The sequence below is a fragment of the Engraulis encrasicolus genome, chromosome 8, assembly GCF_034702125.1.
Source record: "Engraulis encrasicolus isolate BLACKSEA-1 chromosome 8, IST_EnEncr_1.0, whole genome shotgun sequence".
In the NCBI taxonomy this organism is placed as follows: Eukaryota; Metazoa; Chordata; class Actinopteri; order Clupeiformes; family Engraulidae; genus Engraulis; species Engraulis encrasicolus.
The window spans coordinates 49091865-49111059 of NC_085864.1; the positions used below are offsets into that span (position 1 = coordinate 49091865).

Sequence of the window (19195 nt, forward strand, 5' to 3'; positions counted from 1 at the left end):
CCTTAGTGCAGCACTATGGCTCCCTGTAATGTCATAGCAATGTTGTTATGATGTAGTTAAGCATTTTCAGCAAGTGAATAGGGTCGCGAAGAGGCTACCTGGACCAAAAGGTGAACCGACAGCAAAAGGACTCAGTTCTGTTTTTGTTCATATTGTGAGTTTATCACAAAAAGAACTGGCTGATCTTTCTGGTCCCATTATGATTTTATGGTGCATCAGTCCTGTCTTTGATCTGATTTTGTAACTTATCAGAGCTCACAGGCGAACTGTACTGAGACCACATCAATGAAGGTCTCAGTACAGTTCACTTCCTAGGGGTCTGGGTACACTTTGAAGCATTCACATATGCAGAGAAAATGCTGAGTCACAGGTCTGAGTTCACTTACAGTTTTTCTCGATTGCTTACACACATTTTTCGGAATCAGTTCTCGAATTCTCAAAACTCTACACACAAATCTCCAAACCTCACACACAATGGGCAAAACTCCTCACTACCTCTGAAAAATGCACGTCTTGTCTCAAAACAATGTACTCTCTTTTAAAAAGGTCATTTTGTTCTCAAATGACACACACAAGCAGACATTTTAATACACTCTTATGTGAACCATTGAACACTAATATGCACAAGGTAAAACTCTATACTCAACTTGAAACACAGTAGAAACTTATTTTCTTCAGTGTTCTACTTACTAAAGAGGGTATTTTTCTGTAGTAAAATACTGAAATATTGTTTTTAGACTCGGAGTACACAGATGTGTATATATTTTACATATTTTTCTGACATTTAAAAAAATGCACTAATTTATTGTAAATGTTATGGCAGCAGATCCAATATCTGTGTCATTCCGAACTCAGGAAGCACTTTTGAAAAGAATGACGCGAGCAAGCTGGGTTCTTCATAAACAAAAACTTTATCTAGTAAAAAGGGTTTAACAAAAAAGGTTTCTCAAATACAATGTCCTTATTTCTTAATTACGCAGCAAGCACGGTCGAAAAACTATATACATCCGTGCTCCACAAGTTCGTCTGGCTCCTTCCAGCGTTCCTTCAGTTCTGAGGATGCGTCTTCTATTACGCAGGCAATCAAATTAAAAGTCCCAAATCTAAATGACGGTTAAAATTGCTCCAAACTTACAATAAACATTCCTTTCATTAAATAAATACAATATAAATAGCAAAAATCCAAATATATGAATTCTAACATTCTAAATTACATTCTCAAATATGCAAAATACTATCATGGCTCTAACATTCCGGCCCCAAATTCTATAGGCAGGATGCATAAGAATTACAAACTACAAAATAGAGCCATAAATACAGTAACAATTCACAACATTTACTGTACTGTAAATGTCAATTACTCTATCAATCAAACTTAAGAGTATAACGTCCATCAGCCGCTGTTCTTCCTGGACTCATTCAGCTTCCTGCAAAAGACAAAGCTTGTTAGTAGGCCTATCTAATAAGCTGGACTTGGTTTGGACTTGAACTCTTCGGACGACGCCTCTTGCGTCTGGGTAAGTCTGCCGGATTCTTCCAGTCAGCCAGGTATTTCTGGGGGCGGAACTGTCCACGATGAGCACAATGTCTCCTGGAGTGAAGTTCCTCTTCCTGTTGTGCCACTTGTGTCGCTCCTGTAGCAACGGGAGGTATTCCTGGGTCCACCTTGACCAGAAGAGGTTGGCCATGTATTGTACTTGACGCCATCTTCTACGGGAATAGACATCATCCCTGTCGAAGACACCCGGCGGAAGGGCTGGTTGCTTCTTCAATAGTAGAAGATGATTTGGTGTCAAAACCTCTACGTCGCCTGGAACATCGGAGGCAGCAGTCAAGGGACGGTCATTGATAATTGCTTCAACTTCGCATAGCAGAGTGTGAAGGCCATCATCGTCTAGCACCTTCTGTTTCAGCACAGAATTCAACACCTTTCTGACAGTGCGAATCTGTCGCTCCCATATTCCACCTTGGTGAGAGGCAGTTGGTGTGTTAAAAATCCAGGTGATACCTTTCTGCATCAGGTCATCTTTGATCTGAGAGTGATCAAGCTCTGCTAGAGCCTCTCTGAGTTCTCGCTCGGCACCTATAAAATTTGTGCCATTGTCAGAGCGCATCGTAGTCACTTGACCCCTTCGACTGACAAATCGTCTGATGGCGTTGATACATGATGAGGTATCTAAAGAGTGAGCTACCTCTATGTGGACTACTCTTAGAGCGAGGCATGTGAACAAGACGCCATAGCGCTTCACTGTGCTGCGCGCTCTTCTGACGTCAAACGGTCCAAAATAGTCTACGCCTACATGCGTAAAGGGAGGCTGGTCTGGCAGTACACGTTCCTCAAGTAAATCTGCCATCTTCTGTTCTGCTGGCCTTGCGTGTCGTTTCCTGCATGCGATGCATTGGGACCTCACTGTGCGGGTCGCTCTGTTCAGTCCTGGAATCCAGTAACGCTGCCTGACCTTTGCAATTAGTTGATTTCTTCCACAGCAACCATTCTGTAGGTGTATGTGCCGTAGAATCAGCTTTGCAATGTGGTGATCCTTGTGTAGCACAGCTGGGTTTCTGGATTCTTCTGGCATGGCGGAGTTGTTCAACCGGCCACCCACTCTGATGACACCATCTAGCAGAACAGGATCTAGGCTGTAGAGTGCACTCGACTTCCTAACTTGAGAATCTCTTTGTTGGAGCGAGACCAGCTCTTCGGGAAACATCTCCCTTTGACCGTAGCGTATCAGCACAGTTTCTGCATCTTCCAAATCCTGTACTGACAATGCTGTCTTGTCCACTGACTGTCTCAATTTTCTCATTTCCTCTTCCACCTTTAGGTCTTGCTTTCTTTTATCCATCTCCTTCAATGAAACATCAGCCACATATTCCTTTCTCTTTCTTGCCAAGAAGTGAAGCAGGTCTTTCAAGCGTAGCATCCATGCAACAGCCTTCTTAAGTCTGTGCCAGTCTGAGTAGTATTCGACCAATGTTGTTAGGCTTGCACCTTTGGTTGCACTGACGAGACTGACCAGGGTAGACTTGAGTTCGCTATCATCTTCCATGGTGCTGCGAATGTCAGGTCTTGTAGGCCACTCAATTTCACTTTGGCAAAGGAATTGGGGTCCATGTATCCAATGGTCATTGTCGATGAGTGAGGTGAACCTCATTCCTCTTGAAGCTACGTCTGCGGGATTGAGTGAACTATTCACATATCTCCACTGTGATGGGGAATTAGCTTCTCGAATGTATGACACTCGATTGGCCACGAATGTTTTGTAGCGCGATGCATCGTTTTCTATGTACTTGAGTACAGTGACGCTGTCAGTCCAAAAAACAGACTCTTCAAGCTTGGTCTCCATTTCCTGTCTTAACAGCTTGTCCACCTTCACTGCTATGACTGCGGCAGTCAGTTCCATTCTAGGGACTGTTACTTTTTTCAGAGGTGCCACTCTTGACTTTGCCATAAGCAATGAGCAGACCTTCTGTCCATCCTCACTGGTCAGCAGAATGTATGAAGCTGTACCGTAACCGCTCTCACTTGCATCTGAGAAATTGTGTATCTGAGCCTTGACAGTGGGACCAAATTCAGGGGGCTTGATACATCAGTCCACAGTGAAGTTAGATAGCTCCTGCAGCTCGGCAAGCCACTGGTGCCACCTTCGTGATTGCTTCTCATCAATCTCCTCGTCCCAGCTCAACTTCTGTTGGCATAGCTCTCTCAAAATCAGCTTAGCTGGGAGGATGCATGGAGCAACTAGACCAAGAGGGTCATAGACTGAACTGACAATTGAGAGTATCCCTCTTCTAGTGGTTGGTCTCTCTGGCACGTTGACTCTGAACCTGAAGGTGTCTGTGTCTGTACACCAATGAACCCCTAAGGCTCGTTCTGTTGGCAGGGTGTCTTTGGTTAGATCAAGGTCTTTCACCTCTGCAGCTCTCTCATTGGCTGGGATGCATGACAGAACACGTCTGCTGTTGCTAACCCATTTCGTCAGGTTAAATCCACCACTTTGGCATAAAGCCTTCAGAGACTGTGCAAGTGCTATGGCCTTTTCTTCAGAGGGCACTGAGGATAAACAGTCGTCCATGTAAAAATTCCTCTCAACTGTTTTCACAACTTCCGCTGAGGCCTGGTCTCTTCCATCTTCCGCTGTCTTTCTCAACGCAAAACAGGCGCAGCTTGGGGAAGAGGTAGCCCCAAAAATGTGTACAGTCATTCTGTACTCCTCCAGAGGTCCATTCAAGTTTCCATCCGGCCACCAGAGGAAACGCAGGAAGTCAGAGTCCTTGGGAGGAACCCTGACCTGGTAAAACATTGCCTCTATATCGGCCATCATTGCAACGGACTCCTCTCGGAACCTTGTCAACACTCCAATCAAGGTACTCGTGAGGTCAGGTCCTTGGAGTAGTTGGTTGTTCAAAGAGACGCCTTGACACGTAGCTGTGCAGTCGAAGACGACTCTAATCTTCTTCTTTTTGGGATGGTACACCCCATGGTGTGGGATGTACCAAACCTCTCCTTCCTTGACCTCTTGACCTTCCTCAGGCACCTTTTCCGCATAGCCCTTAGCTATGATGTCATCCATGAAGCGCTTGTAATCGGTGCAGAACTCTGGGTTCCTGTTGAGCTTCCTCTTGAGGCTGATGGCTCTTTGCTCTGCTTGACTGCGATTACTAGGCATCTTCACAGACTTGTCCTTGAAGGGAAGACTGATGCAGTAATGTCCCTCAATGAGCTGGCAAGACTGTTCGACTTCCTTCATGAACCTTCGATCCTCCTGCGACATCTCAGTTTTGTCTTCACAACTGCGTTCTGAGAAGTCAGAGTTGAATTGCTGAATTAACAGCTCTTCGATGTTTTCCACAGAAATCCTGTTAGCAGCAACTCTCTGCCATTCCTCATCAGTGTCTTGAAGTTGATCTTGTGTGATGGGCCCGTTGACAGTCCATCCAATCGCCAATTTTACAGCATATGGACCGCCATGTTGACTATTGATGACTTGCCATGGCTCTATGGCCTTGAAGGCATTGGCGCCAATCAGTAGACCGATCTCAGCTTCCACACTGGGGAGGCGTACTTCCTCTAAGTACGACCACGCCTGGATGTCCTTCTGACAAGGTATATCTTCTTTTTTCACAGGAATGTCAGGTTGCGTGAACACCAAAGGTAAGTCAATGTACTGGTTCTCCTCAAGTCCACAAATTTCCAGGTCTGGCAGGATATGGCTAGGGACAAGCTTCTCCTGCCCCATAGTTCGGAGTAAAATCTCTGTCTTCCTGCCTGTAAGGTTCAGCGCTGACATTACTGCCTCTGCACAAAACGTCGCCGAACTGCCTGGGTCAATGAAGGCATAAGTCACCACCGTCTTCGTACCTTTCTTGGACTTGAGTCGTACCGGAACTATAGCCAAAACGCCCTGACTGCTTCCGGCCCCAGTGTACGCACATATTTCAGGTTTTGTGGCCTGTGACTCCGACGTGCTGTTCTTGCTGCTCTTAGTGGTTGCCGTTTCATCCTTGTGCACCACATGTAGAACGCTTGGATGTTTCTTAGAACATATCTGGCAAGACAACTTCCTGGTGCAATCTTTGCTCAAGTGACCTGGCACAAGGCATCCAAAACAGAGACCTTTGGACTTCAAGAACTCAATCTTGTCGGTGTGAGCTTGTTTCTTGAACTTCTCGCAGTTTTCCAATGTGTGGCTCTTTTCACAGACTACACATGTCTCCGTTTTCAGTTTGGCCTGGTCTGGGTTTGCACTCTGGTTTGTCTGTACTGGTTTCTGTTTCTGTGTGTCAATGCTTGTAACAAAACTGCTACTCTTTGTGGTGTTTCCTTTTGTTTTCTTAACAGGTGTGCCTTTTTCCTTTAGTGAAGCTGCAGCACTGGTTCCTTGAAGATCTCCAAATAGAGGATGTGTCACTATTTTGGCTTGTTTGTCTATGAAACTCACTAAGTCTCCAAACCTTGGTCTTTTTCCTTTGGTTTCCAGCATGTCATAAGCAACTTGTCTCCACTTCTCCCTCAGTTTGTAAGGCAGTTTTGACAGTATGGCTCTCATGTTCGTCGGGTTATCCATTTCTTCCATGTAATCAACGTCCTTCATAGTGTTTTTGCAGCCAATCAAAAAGAGAGCGTATTCATTCAAGCCCTTTGCATCATCCGTTTTAAGCTGTGGCCACGATAAGGCTTTCTCAATGTAAGCCATTGCTATCTTCAGCTCATTTCCATATTGCTGATCCAGTAATAGCCTGGCTTCTTCGTAGCCTTCCGCTGGGGTCATATGTTCACAGCTTCTCACTAGATCTTGTGGCTCTCCACTTGTATATTGTTCCAGAAAGAAGAGTTTGTCTCTAGCATTCTGAGTCTTACTGTCAATAGCATTATCAAACGCTCTAAGAAAAGATCTGTATGTGAGCGGATCACCAGAGAAGACAGGAATGTCCCTTTTGGGTAGCAGAGACAGATCTTGCTGCTTCACCAATAGCTCTGTAATCATGTTTTGACGCTGCATCACTTCATAGATTCTGTCACTTGAAGTCACGGGCTGCTGAGGCTGGCTAGAGGCTCTAGCCGTAGGCACTTGGTGACGTGTAGCCACTTGGTGACGGTCACGTGGAGGAGGAGCATGTTCCACATCTCTTACAGTGTAAGGAATATCATCTTCCTCCTCTTCATCACCTTCATGAGCTGTTGGCACAACATGAGCTTCAGACGCAGGTGGACTTCTAAGGACAGGTGATCCTCTAAGGACAGGTGCATCAGATCCTGTCACAGAAACATTAGACCCTTGTGCATGGCTGCCTGCATCCGCACTTGGCAACATGGCTGTTACATAGTCATTCATGGCGTCACGAGGGCTTTCATGATACACTTTCAACTTAGCCGTAGAGGCTGCTATTGCAGTTTCTAAGTCTAACTGCTCCATATCGACTTTTAACTGCTCCATTTGTGCTTTTAAATGCGCCTCTTGTAACTGTATGGCTTTCTTCTTTTTCAGTGCCTCTGCTTGGGCTAAAAGCCCTGCTCTTTTGGCTTCCTCTTTCATGCGCACAGCTGAGCTAGTACCAGATGCAACTGATGTTCTACTCCTGTTGCTTTTGCTGCGCTGTGATGCATTTGAGACACTGTCTTCCGGTGCAACACCATCATCCATTTCTGGTATCCTTTGTTCCTTGAGCCATCTTTCTGTGTCTATGATGAATCCCCTTATGGCAGTTGCCCTTGGCTCATACCATGATAACTGATTTGAAGTTGCTTCATCACTTGGTAACATTTGCATAACACTGTCATTGAGCATGACAAAGTCTTCATACAGAGTTAGAAAGTGTGGCTGCATTTCTGATTCAATTGTGGTAATATACTCTTCATGATTTTTCATGTTTTCTATTTCTTTCATTTTGGCTGTAATCTGGGCCATTTTCGCTTTTCTGTGACTAATCAGCCTATGGAGCCTTTCTTCCAAAGCCTTTTCTGTGTACTTTGGCTCCCTCTTCTGGCGGGTAGCGGGTATTGCACCTCCTGCTGCATTTAACAAATTTCCATCCGCCATCTTGGAAACGTGTTCAATAATGAATCAGCAATAATTCCCAACGATCTTTTAAACAGTCATAAAAATCTTCAGTGATTCAATAAACTCAAAAACGAACTTCTGTGGTCTTCTTCTATGTCTTCACACTTAAACCAAACTTGAATGAACTTCAAAAACGAACCATTTAGGCATCTTAGAAATGAATTACGTTTGCAATGCTTCTCCTTTCCAGCTCCGTTTGCATGGCTAGTTTCTATCAGCAATTTCGACAGGAAAACTGTACTTACAAAGTGCCAGCAATCTTGAGAATGTCTCCTTACTTTCACCATCAATCAGCCTCGTCCTTTTCCTCTCCTTTTCGTCAGCTGATTGTCCGTTTCTTTCCTCTTGATGGAGTTTTTCGACTAATGTTATGGCAGCAGATCCAATATCTGTGTCATTCCGAACTCAAGAAGCACTTTTGAAAAGAATGACGCGAGCAAGCTGGGTTCTTCATAAACAAAAAATCTTTATCTATTAAAAAGGGTTTAACAAAAAAGGGTTCTCAAATACAATCTCCTTGTTTCCTAATTACACAGCAAGCACGGTCGAAAAACTATATACATCCGTGCTCCACAAGTTCGTCTGGCTCCTTCCAGCGTTCCTTCAGTTCTGAGGATGCGTCTTCTATTACGCAGGCAATCAAATTAAAAGTCCCAAATCTAAATGACGGTTAAAATTGCTCCAAACTTACAATAAACATTCCTTTCATTAAATAAATACAATATAAATAGCAAAAATCCAAATATATGAATTCTAATATTCTAACTTACATTCTCAAATATGCAAAATACTATCATGGCTCTAACAGTAAAATATTGGGTAACCACATGAAAGTGATGTCTTGTATAATATATTTTTGAGTTCAAAAACTAAACAAATGTGTTTTCTCCTTGCATCCACTAATTTTTCATCAATATGACATGCAATGTGTGTCCTTATGGGGTGATGATTTCAGATTGTAAACCGGTATGAAGAGAGTTTGCCCATGTGATGAGGAAGGGAACTTTGTATGGCAGTTGATTATAGTATTTTGAATGACAGTGTGTTCAATGCGACAACCAGGGTTTTTCTTCATGAAAAGTGTGTGTAATCCAGAGAATTGTGTGTAGTGGTTTGAAAAGAGTGTGCTTTAAATCTGAAATGTGAGTGTAAAGAAGGAATTGTGTTTAGTGTTCAGTGACATTGGTTAGGGGAGTTGGGAAATGGGTGAGATGTTCCGAGAATTGTGTGTGAAGTACCAGAAATTGTGTGTAAGCAATCGAGAAAAACTGTAAAGGGTTGAAAGGGACCAAGTGTGAAAACCCTAACCATGTCTGGAAATTTCACACCTCCCCTTGAGTACAGGAGAAAGATACAACTGAATTATTTAACTCAAGTGGAGGTGTAAAATGAGTTAATTGCCAGAAATGATGCCATGCCGCTTTCACAACATATAAGGCTCGGTATACGAGAAACTCCAAGCTCCTCATGAGTGTTGTCTTGAAGGAGACGCACTCACACTATCACACTACACAGATCATTTTTCACAGTTTTTTTTTTTAACCGGGTGCTGTAGGCTCATAGAGGTCTTATGGCATTTTTCTCTTAGCAAATTAAGTAATCAGTGAAAAACTGCATTTTCAGTTTTAAAAGTTCAAAGATCCATGCACAGCTTCTAGGTGCTGGTAAACGCAGGAATATGCAATACTTCAAAGGAAAAAGTTTACCGCACACTTGTTTGACTTTATGCTCTTTTATTCAGAGCGAACAACGCGTATCGCCTCTGTGCGTCATCAGGTTCGCTCAGGCATTTAAGTGTGCGGTAAACTTTTTCCTTTTGAAGTAGGCTATTGCATTTTCAGTTTGTTTGGATCATCCTTGTTTAATTACATTTGTTTGGTGATCTAGAAATGTTAAGTGTGCCAAATGTGCCAAAAAGATTTGAGATTTGAGAACTATACCAGGCACCCCAATAGAGTAGAGATCCCAAAGAATATGAAGGAGACATCTACTTTGCATATCTTCCACCTTCTGTAGTCACACTGCATTTTGTATAGTTCCAGGGCTATCTGCAAATGCTGAGAATAATTGACATATGGACTGTTTAGGTTGGGGTAAGGGTTTCCATAGCTGAGATATATTATTTATATTTACAGTAGTACAGATGGGACACTGTGCAGGAAATGGTCAAAAAAGGTACTGCAACTATGCTGCTCATTGAAACTGGGCTGCCTATTGCCAAATTTGATCTTTGCATGAAAGTTTACTAAGTAATAAGCAAATATTTCCTAGCATGATCCAAGTAGAGTCATTTTTGCAGCTAAAAAGGGCTATTTTTGGAAATTCAAAATGGCGGACCATGGAGAGGATCCCCCTTTTCATGTATGAAAAGTGCAATTTTCCCAGTCATATGGAATACTTAAAATTTGGTGGTGGTGGTAAGTATTCATAAAAAGCTAACATTTGTGAATGGCCATCATGAATTCTGGAAATAAACTACAAAAAATCTCACACAGTGTCCCTTTAACAATGTCTGGAGTATGCATTGGGTCAATTGTCACATTTATGAAATATTTGAGTTATGTCCTGTTTACAAGAGCTTCTTAAATAGCCATTTACACAAGTGAATGGTATTTATCGCATACAATAGATTGTGACTGCTAATTACGATGATCTGTATGAACTAAAACCTCAGTAAGCACTTTTGTTATTTTGCAGATATCTGAAACATTCTCTGGTGCTACCGTTACCTGCGACAGAGACCTGTACACATGTGTAAAAGAGAATGTGCCCTTGACATGGAAATTTACTCTTGTTTCTGAGGTAAGTTATTAGACTTTAAAGGTGCACTGTGTATTTTTTTGTCCCGTTTCTTTCCAGAATCCATGCTACCCATTCACAAATGCTACCTTTTTCACGAATGCTTACCACCACCATTTCCTGGTGAACCAGTAGCCTGTAAGTAACAGGCTACTGGTACACTGCCCTCTCACGCGTCTCCGCAGGCGTGGTTTAGTCAAAAGATGCTTGCACGTGGTTGGAGCAACCTCATATGAATGACATGGCACTTCGACCACTCACGTTGAAGCTTTGTGACGTAGGACGTGTCGTCACCTAAGCGCCGCCAGGTCGTACAGGTCGGGAATCAAAACAGTTACAGCGTGTTAGAGAAGAGACTAGCAGAGAACATAATGGCTGTAAATGACCGATGTCGTCTTTGCAAGGAAAATCTCAGGATAAAAGGTGTCATTACAAACAGCAGGATTTTCCAGAAGGACACTAATGCAAAATCAATCGAGGAACGGCTGGCAGAAATCGGGTTGACATTAGCAAATGTCCAGGAGCGTTCGTTTCGAATTTGTCAGAAGTGTTTTCGCTTCATTGCTAGGCTAGAAGAGAGTTTGAGTACTTTCAGAGAATGGCAAGACGCAGAAAAAGAACCGAATCACCCTACTATAGGCCTATCCAGTTTAACATCAGCCACGACGACCGCGAGTGCAGCAGACACCACCACGGCCTCGGCCTAGGCAATCGCAAGCAAACGGGACAGAGCCCGAACCCCATCGGAGCAACCACCGACCCCTACGGCCCCCCAGCTCCGAAATTACCGAGGCCAGCAGCCACTGACAACACCCCAGCTCGACAAAGCGTTACAGAGGTGAGAAAATATATTGGGTTGTTAGACAATAACCAATGATTTGCGCCAGTGCAAATACAATAAGCATTTAGCCAATATGGCTACTCAACCTGCTTATGTTAGCTCCACGCACCATGCCATGGTAAGATAATGGTAGACAACTGTACCGAGAAAATCTCAACTGTCTTAAGGGTGGTTTATGCCTCGAGATCAGCGTCACTGAATCATGATGCAGTGAACCGCGCAGTTAACGGAGTGAAGCCCCCCCCCATCACGCAGGTACTCTGGGGCACCTCCCCGAAATTGTGTCTCGACGCATGGAGCGACGGCGTGAAAGGGCGAAAATAGGTATCTGATAGGCAGGGCTTGAAAACGAAATTATTTTTCAAACGTTCCGTTCCGAACGGTTCAGGCAAGTTTCAGTTTAACGTTTTCGTTCCTGCAATCGTTCCCCCACAAAAATATCGTTCCTGAACCGGTTCGGAACGAAAAATAACGTTCGTTCTTAACGTTCCTGCAGTGTTTAACGGCCATATTAAGTCTATTTTCGTGGACTTTATCTTAGAATAGACGTACTCATTATTTCCCCTTGATTTACACAGCTATTCTCAAAAATAATAACACACCCAAAAACACTCAGATGGGCTATCCATCCTGGCAGATTTAACCGGATTCTTATCAAAAGTAGCCTATGCCAGCCCAGTAGCGGTGGGTGGATGTTGATTAGGGAGGCACAATACAGAATAGCCAGAGAGAGTTTAAAAAAATAGCCAGAGAGAGTTCCTAAAAAAATCTCTGGAATAGCGCAGGTAAACGTCAGCATAATAAGAGGTGTCGATAGGCATGGATTTCAGTTCTTGCCTAGCTCTATTTAATAGGCCATGATGAGGTTTGCAGCAAGTGAAACGTGTAAGTAAAAGGGACACAGTTTGCGCCGCAAAAAAATCCCAAACTGTTTTGAGATGTGCACGATGCAAGGGGTCACTAGTTCTAGAGAAGGGACAGGTTGCATAGTCTGAAACCTCGGATATGCTCTCAGATATCGGCTACCAACCATTCCAGTGCAAGTCCATCACCACAAAACCGGAGACCTTTTGTTGCCTAACAGACAAGCGTCACAAAATAGTAAGAGTTTCCACGTAGTCCATCCCATCAGCCCAGCCCTCTGCACGACAGAAGAGAATAATAACTTAAACAACAACAAATGCGCTGTCTTTCTCTATCCCTGCTTGTTGTCACACGCGACCTACTACTACTACTAATGATGACAGCCAGGAAATATTATGCAATAGCGAATTACTGAGGAAACATTGAGCGGGCCAGCTAACGTCAGCTAGCGTCTGTCCATCTGCCACGAATGACTTTATCCCGCATTGACCACAACAACAGATAAATAAGACGTCCTTGATTACAGCACATAAAACACCAGCTCTCACCTCTCTTCTCTACAACCGACAGTGGGATACGCTGCGCACAACAAAAGCACTTCAGTAACTTTACCACAACATAATTTGCCATAACCGCATTGAACATCGAGGCACTCGGCGGTGCCATTAAGTAGTAAGCTAAACATGACTTACCCACCAGTTGCCTCTCGAGAGCACTCTGCGAATTAGGTTCATCAAATCGCCTATCCAATTCCTTTGCAAATCATAGACTGTATGGTCCAAATACTCTGTCCCTGTAGGAATCCCAACACCGATCTCAAGACATGTTCTCTTTTGCTCTCCATGGTGTCAATATAAAACTCTGTACTGTCCGTGAATGAGACTGAAGAACAGCGCGGGTAAAGTGTCATTTCTCTTACAAAAACGTATTTGATATTGGTGGTCAAAAACTTTAGGGCGGGTTTATTAGAGTCAACTTCTAATCACTACGAGAAAGCCAGGAGAACAGCGACAGTTTAGTTATAGTTTCCTATCAAAATCTCTGAGGAGAAGCACATCCTAAATTTACCCAGGAAGTTTCTCCATACAATGCACAGTCGCACTCTGATTGGCCAATGCTCCTCAATATTTTATCAATCGGCGGCAAGAGCTCAGGTGAAGCAAAATGCTGTTGCTGTATGCATGTTTCCCCTCATACACGTCAGTAGCCGAACTAAAAGACTGCTCGTCGCCATGGTTACTCCTCAAACAAAATCGTGCACTTGTATGAAATATAGAGAACGAAAAAAAAAACGTTATTAACCGGTTTGTGGATTTCAGAATAACGTTTTTGTTCCGGAACACTTGAAGACCATTTCGTTTTCGTTTCCGTTCCTTGTAAAATTCCATAAAATTTCGTTCGTTTTCGGTTTTCGTTTTCGTTCCTTGAACCGGTTCGGAGCCCTGCTGATTGGTCCTCTCGACCAGCCTGCTCTGTCCTCGAGTCGAGAACAAGCGCTACTTCCTTGTTCTAACCTTCGTCGGTCTACGGACTGTGAGCTCTTCATTAAATAAGTTGCCCGTGCTTTGTTGTTTGATTTATTTACACGAACCAAAGACAACACATGCGCTTGCAAGTTACGACGCTGAAGTTATTTGGACAGTTGAACAGTGGTTCCGAGGTCGAGAAAACATTCCGCTTCGTCCTCGACAAATGAGCCACTTCTTTGTTCCAAACTACCACTGTGGCTGCCAGTGCGATCAAACATGCACGTGATATAAAGATTTAATGTTTCATTTTCATTCTCGTCGAGTCTGTGATGCTAAAAAACAACCGACACGTCTAGTTTACTCTTTGTATTGAAGGCAGTTTCAGCGTGGAATGACATCGCGCAGACCGTGCTTCAAAACAGGGCATAAACCAAAATTAACTGCATCATGGCTGCGACAAGCTCACTCTGTGGCACAAGTAGGAAGCATAACCCGCCCTTTACAACCACTAGCTGTACACCTGGTTTAAGCAAGTCTTGATTAGACGTGTGTGTGTGTGTGTGTGTGTGTCAGTGTATTGTAAGTAGGGATGGGCATACGGTGAAAATTTCTTCGTCGATCGTCGGGAGAATTAATGATTAATAATCGGTTAACCATTAACATTTTTATATTAAAAACAGCACACATTTAGGCCCACCATGCCCTATACACTTGTAGCCTATAACAAAAATACATCAAAAACATCACGTTTTTCTTTGAGGATTTGTTTTCATTAACAACACAAGTGTCAAGTGATAAACAAGAAAAGTTAAACCTGAAATGCGCAAACGAGGGAGGCTTCAAGTTGCGAGCCAACAACGAAGGCACTTAAGAGTGCAGACATCGAGGCGAGGCTATGTTGAGATTAATCACCGCCGTCTTTTACAAGGCTTGGATGCGCGGTGTTCAAGTGATACATCATGGACGTTGTCGATTAACTGTTTTTGTAATTCACATTGCAGTAATTACAGTACACTTTGTAATTTTCTAACCGAAAGCAGAATGAGATTAGCCAACATTTCCAGGCAAAGAAAACATCATTTCTAGAGCCAAATAGATCGAAATTTACCTCAAAATAGCAATGCAATTTCGTTACAAACAATATCCAACACAAAATGATCACTTACAGACTTATATTGTCCAAGGCTCAAGTGTGAAAAGATATTAATTGCGGGAGAGATGAAGCGCGGTGGCTTTACGGCAGAAAACACTTGAAAAAACTGGCTGCAACTAACCAGGAAGTAGAGTTGCACTTAAGGCGCAGTACCGCGAGAAAGTCCACTAGGTGGCGGTATTCACCATAGGATTTACGTGAGAGAAACTAAACTCAGGCATGGAATTAAATGGAAGGCAGAACAACCTACATTCAAGTTTTTGTTTTTGTTTAACGGTTCGTCGGCGAAAATTAATTTCTTCGACTAAATGTTTAATGATCAATCATCGGTTAATCGGTTAATTATGCCCATCCCTAGTTTGAAGAGCTCTTTTCCACAATGCTGTAAATCCATTTTCAAAAATATTCCAAAATGAAGTGTTTTTGTAGTCTATTTATTGCTAATATCACTGAAATGTGTTTTATAATGTTTACATTTGTTCTGAAAATACCACATAACATTAAACCAGTTCCAATTTTCCCAAATGCCATCATAAAGTTGGATTTAAAAAATAAAATAGGAATAAATCTCTCTTCATTTGGTGTTGGTTGTGTGAGTGTGTGTGTGAGAGAGAGAGAGACATCAGTCCACCAAGCTCACCAGTCCACACATTTGCTTGTGGTGCCCATTCCCCATCGTCACCCCTCTCTGCCCCTCTCCCACGTTCACAAGATCTTCTGTTCATAGTCCTCTCCTGTCCATCTCCTGACCACAGACAACATTAGTTGTTGTTTACTTTTATTAATTCCCAACAGACCATTCAGGTACTTCCACATTTCCCAAGTAACCCATGTTTTATGTTGGTCTTTTTGATTTAACCGTGAAGTCAATTGAACTACATGTTGTATGAGTTGTGTTATATAAATACATGTTATTATTATCATTACTTTTATTATTGTTATTGGAGTATCTTAAAACACTTTCAGTGTTATGTGCATATACTAATATAGTATGCACTACTAATATAGTAGTATTTAAGTCAATTAACTCGTATTGTATTGTAAAAAAAAAAAAAAAAAAAGTAATCATGTAAAAACTGTCCCTGACTATATTTTTTGGGTGTGTGTTACAGGTGGTTGTCTATTACCCCACCAGAAGTAAAGGTGAAAGGATGGTGTGTCCAGATGGCACAGCGGTAGTAGTGGAGGCCCTGGCAAGAAAAAACTGGAACTGGGCAGCCAAACAGATAACGAAACACCAAGAGCTGTTTGGACCACTCACAGAACACATTCAAAACATTCTGGAGGAAGAGTGCAAGAAGATATGCAGCCCTTTCACCCATTTCATGCTGGCCAATACATTGGCTGACAGTATTAAGGCATTTTCATTTCAGATTTTTTTTTTGTGATACCTCAGCATACTAAGATGGATATGTGTACCATGATGTGCATAATGCAGAAGTCACTTGCCCTACAACCAAGGACACTTCCAGGGCCCAAACACCTTACACTGAGACACAGCTAGAGACTGTTGATGGCCCATTGGTTATGTACCTGTGAATTTAACAGGCTCCCTCTTGATGTCTGTTCAGCTGAGTGGAAACAGATTTTAAAGGGATTGTATGGTGAATGTATATTCTATTCATGCCATTCAATAGTTTTTATAGTTTTGTTAATATTTATTATGTTTCTCTGTGCACATTATTTATGTCTTATCATTGTACAGTTAATACAACACCCAGATTGGCACAATAACACTTTTATTTACATATGTCACAATAAAAAATATTTACATTTTCTCCAAAGACTTTTGTACATCATTATTTCCATTCTTGTATTTACATTGCTACAACAGCATGTGATAACATTTTGCTAGTTGGACCCAGAACTACTGCTGTGTTGCGTCTCAGTTTCAGACTCATCATCAGACTCATCAAAATAGCCAGTGAAATCAATGTCTGGCACTAAGAAAGTGTCATCAGGGAGAGTTTGCTCTGTTTACTCAAAGTCATCAAACACCTCACTTATTATAAGTAGAATTTCCTGAGCATGCCGTAGCCTACACACTGGTAAGTTGTTTGTTATGTAAGTGATATCAAAGATGTAAGGACTATGGTTGACTGCTGCTTCTATTAGCTTTGTTCCAAACCCGGTGCAGAAAGCCTTGCTTGTGACAAGTGGCATGTTTGGTACTAATGTACGCCTGTACTGCTGCAAGCAGGCCCTGATAACATTCTTGTCCTCTTCTGTCACATCTCTAGATCTTTGTGGGGTAGTAGTGCACACCTGTGTTTGCACAGACTCAAATTTTGGCACAGGCTCAGAACAAACACCAGATGAACACAAACAAATGGAATGGCAATAGGTGCAACAACTATGACCAGGCTCCAAATTTGTGACATGCATGTCGAAGTGGCTAGAATAAGGCTCTCCTTAAACAGCCTTGTGTGCCTGCCTTAATCACTTCTCTCACTGTCTTGTCAACCCTAGGTGATCCTTTGATTGCATACAAGACTGCATGTGAGGGTAGAGGGTATTACTAGATACATGTTTCAGGCCAAGCCTGATGTTATGTCTATTTGGGCTCACTGTCACCCGGGTTGCATTGTGCATGTGTAGCAGCTTGATGACCCTCTCTCTGTTGACAACTTCTGCTGAAGCCGTCAAAGCCATGACAGGTGTGCCTGAAAGATAACATATGCATTCTGTTAGTCATCAATAACTAAACAGCTATAGGCCGGCTCAGCGGCCCTTGACGGGCTTTTGCTTCCCATATCTGATTTCTATTAATACTTTATTTATGAAGGCTTTATCATGTACTGGGTTTGCAAAACAATGGGGGTAGTTTTATTGCAAGGAGTCATAATTTGTTATGCCATTAACACTAACTGTTAACATTACATTACACTTAGCAGACGCTTTTATCCAAAGCGACTTACAGGAGGTTGAATTACTTACAGAGGGTCAGTGCAATGTACTCTGAAAGTTAATACAATGTGTATTAAGTAGCCTACAGTAAAAACAACAGCAATAAAAAACTGTAAAGGACCTGTTGATAGACAAGGGTTAAGTAGGTTGGCAGATTTTTTTAGAAGGTTTGCTATTAAGCAGTGAGTTTTATTTACAATGTCTGACCTTTCTTTCACAACTGAGCAGAGTTGTCCCAGGCGAGAAAAGCTCTCTCTCTCAATGCTGGATTCCCCTTTACACCGTTGCCCCTGAAACATAGAACGATCTCCGTGAGTACATTGAAATTGCTGGACGTTAGCACACCTTTAGCGTGGGGGAAGGGGTTTGTTCACACCGAACTTCACAAGGCTCTGGCGTCAGCACTGGGCATAGCAAACAGCGAAATGGCCTGATTATGAAACGTTTAAACTACGCCCAAACCAAAACAATCCCTTTACTTAATCTGACACTAAAGTTTCACGACCTGGGGGGTGGGTGCAGCAATGCTTCCTGGTAAACCAGTAGCCTTTAAAAAACCTTGGGCGTCAACAAATAGCTTCTGGTTCAGCAGAAAAGCAGAAATGTGTTGAGTCACAAGTTCAATAAAAACGTTCCAATAAGCCTTACGGGCGTCCAAGGGAAGTGTTTAGTCTGGGTCTCATTCCCATGGGGTATCTGAATCCCGAATCAAAATAGCATGCGTGTTTCTCCAGCACTCACGAGTGTGCTACATGAGCCACAATTTCACATAAAGCACAATAAATAATTGCTAATAACAACCTTGTTTTTTCACTTACCATCTGTAGATTACGTGAACTTCATCCACAACAATTCCCACCAGGTTTTTTTGATAGACTTCAGAAGAAAGCATAGCCAGCCACTTCTTCTTTAGCCATGACTCGGGACTGCTCCTCCTTTAGAGAATCAACTTGAGGTATTTTGGATAACACCGCTGAAATTGCTGCTTCCATCCCGACGCATGATAACTCCTCGCACGCCGCCATTACTGTTGTGATTCAGGGAGGGGGCGGGCACAGCCGAACTACCCTGGGGGAGGGTGTCGCGTTCGATAAACGTCATACCCACTGAAATCCCTCCCTACGATCCTGATTCGTCGTGCTGCCCCGTTCATTTCGTGAACGGAGGAGGAGAGCGAATCACAGGTGTACCAGAAGGTTTGTGTAGCCCAGCCCCCGCCCTGGGCGTCAACACATAGCTTCTGGTTCACCAGGAAACCACCACCACCCTGACTGGGAACATTTATCTTTTCATACATGAAAAGATGGATCTTCTCCAGGTCCGCCATGTTGAATTTAGAGAAATATACATTTTAACTGCAAAATCTACTGTATTTTGGTCATAATAGATGACCCCATCCATCCTCTTCACTCTGAGTTTGAACTGCTGCCCTCAGGGAGGCGCTACAGATCATTAATTGCTAAGAAAAACATTTATAAACATTATTTTATTCAAATGCAATTTCCATAGTCAATAAGCTATGGAAAAGCCAGAGATATTTTTAACTAATGCCTGACTTGCATATGATGTGTGTGGTGGGAGGGGTGGTTGAAGGGGGGGA

The 19195-nt window shown here is 42.8% G+C and overlaps 1 protein-coding gene and 1 long non-coding RNA gene across 2 annotated transcripts in view; one reads left to right on the plus strand and one right to left on the minus strand.

The window, feature by feature from the left end:
* The window catches only part of LOC134453943 (3'-5' exoribonuclease HELZ2-like), a 31689-nt gene that overhangs the window by 1241 nt on the left and 11253 nt on the right, over positions 1-19195 (plus strand). The gene's annotated exons all lie outside the window — the stretch shown is intronic.
* On the minus strand, positions 17096-18802 carry LOC134454706 (uncharacterized). The gene is made up of 3 exons (XR_010035894.1): positions 18414-18802; positions 17803-17885; positions 17096-17351 (listed from the first exon to the last, which is right to left on the minus strand). It is a non-coding gene; the product is annotated as an uncharacterized LOC134454706 (long non-coding RNA).